Raw genomic sequence first — 2446 nt, forward strand, 5'->3', positions numbered from 1 at the left:
GATACCATCATACTTCCGACCATAAACTATGCTGACTAGCGATCTGGTGGTATTATTCCCATGACCCACCGGGAAGCTTCCAGGAAACCAAAGTCTTTGGGTTCTGGGAGGATTATGGTTGCAAAGTTGAAACTTAAAGGAATTGATGGAAGATCACCACTAGGAGTGAAGGTTGTGGCTTAATTTGACTCAACACAGAAACCTCACCCAACCGGACATGGAAAGGATTGACAGATTGACAGCTGTTCCTTGATTCTGTGGGTGGTGGTGCATGGGTGTTCTTAGTTGGTGGAGCAATTTGTCTGGTTAATTCCAATAATGAACAAGACTCCACCATGCTAACTAGTTATATGGCCCCGTGCAGTCGTCTCCAATGTCTTAGACGGACAAGTGGCTTTCAGCCACACGAGATTGAGCAATAACAGGCCTATGATGTCCTTAGATGTCTGGGGCTGCATGCGTGCTACAAGGAATGGGTCAGCATGCGTCCACTCTTGTACGACTGGTCCGAGTAATCTCCTGAACCCCATTCATCATAGGGACTGGAGATTGCAATTATTTCCCATGAACGAGGAATTCCCAGTAAGTGTGGGTCATAAGCTTGTGTTGATTAAGTCCCTGGCCTTGGTATACACCACCCGTCACTACTACCAATTGGATGGTTTAGTAAGGCCCTCAGATCGGCCTTGCTGGAGTCAGTCACAGCTCTGGCGGTGCACCAAGAGGATGATCAAACTTGACTGTCTAGAGGAAGTAGAAGTGGTAACAAGGTTTCCATAGCTGAACCTGTTAAAAGATCATTAATGCTGAGGGTCCTGAGATGGTGCCGTCCCCGGGTACCAGGGCCACTCCTTGCTCTGCTAGCTCAATCCTCTCCGTCTCTCACTCCTGCTCCTCTCTATCTGCATGCCCCGGTGGAGGCTGGTGGGGCAGAGGCCGTGACTCCTGGGGGAGGGAGAGAGCAAGGAAGGAGTGAGAGGAGGAGGGGTGGTGTCCGTACACCCTCACCTCCTGGCATTGAGAGGGAAGGGGTCTCAAGAGCATGGTGGGAGGCATGAGCTCTCCTCCGCCATGCCTGAGGGGACAGCCACAGAGGGAGTGCCCGGCCTGGTGGTATGGTCCACCTTGGACACCGGAGGTGACCGGCTCCCCATTCGGGAGGGGGAGGACACAAAGCCTCCCCTCTGGCCACACAGGGCCACCAATGGGGGTCATATACCAGTGTCCTTTCACCTTGACGGCAGTTGTGGGTACCTGTGGAGGATGCTCTGCTCCTCACGGGGCATCAGTTTGAAGACTCGGAAGGTCGGCATTGGACTCTCTGCTGTTCCGTGGCCAGTAACCCTGGTCCAGGCACCTGTGATGATTCCCATGAAACATCACATGCTTGTGATGACTGGAGCGACACCACACGAGCAGATGTGCCCCCGGGAACTGAGAAGAGAACTTGTGGATCACTCGGCTCATGTGTCGATGAAGAACTCAGCTAACTGTAAGAACTAATGTGAATTGTAGGGAACACTGATTGACAATTCGAATGCACTTTGTGGACCTGGGTTACTTCCGGGAATATGCCTGTCTGAGGGTCGTCATGCCTTCCATCTCCCCCCTTGGGTGTCCAGCCCCATCGAGGGTGCAACTGAGGAGTCAAGGAAGCCTGCCGCAGGGCCTCCATCACCCCAGGGAGAGATGTAGATGGAGAAGAGGAGACCCCCGTCACCCTGAGCTGGGAAGCCCATCCAAGGATGGGAGGGAGTAGGCACGCATCCAGCATACCCCCCCTGGAGGCTGTTGATGGTACCACCACCAGGCTGACCTCCTAGGGTGTAGCTCAACAACCACCTGGTTCCCACGTGCCAGGACCATGTTTGCCATCCTCTGCCACCTGAAGTCCGGTGGCGGTGGTGGGGACCGAGTGCATGGGCCAGGGGAGGACAGGCATCTGTCCATCCCCAGGCCACTGCTGGCATGCCCCCCATCACTTATGACCACGCTCAGAACGTGCCCTCAGTTCAGACATGGTGACACTCCGAATTTAAGCATATTACTAAGCAGAGGAAAAGAAACTAACCAGGATTACCTCAGTAATGGCAAGTGAAGGTGGAAGAGCCTAGCAAAGAAACCCTGCCAGTGCGATGAGTGCAGGGAAATGTGGCGTAGGGAAGTCCGTCTCTCTGGTGCCACCCAGAGGGCTCAAGCCCTTGTTATTGAGGCTCAGCCTACCGATGGTGTGCGCCTGGTAGCAGTCCCTGGCATGTCAGGATCAGGTCTTCCAAGAGTCAGGTTGTTTGTGAATGCAGCCCAAAGCAGGTGGTAAACTCCTTCTTTGGCTAAATACCAGCAAGAGACTGATAGCGGACAAGTACCATAAAGGAAAGTTGAAAAGAACTTTGAAGAGAGAATTCATGTGGTAGTGAATCTGGTTAGAGTAAATGGGTGGGGTCTG

General features: G+C 53.3%; 1 pseudogene; it reads left to right on the top strand.

Annotated features, from left to right (window-relative positions):
- The first annotated feature begins 2002 nt into the window (after positions 1–2002).
- The window catches only part of LOC122817605, a 4078-nt pseudogene continuing 3634 nt past the window's right edge, over positions 2003–2446 (top strand).

The sequence above is a fragment of the Protopterus annectens genome, chromosome 1.part1 (assembly GCF_019279795.1).
Source record: "Protopterus annectens isolate FY-2018-M chromosome 1.part1, PAN1.0, whole genome shotgun sequence".
NCBI lineage: Eukaryota > Metazoa > Chordata > Ceratodontiformes > Protopteridae > Protopterus > Protopterus annectens.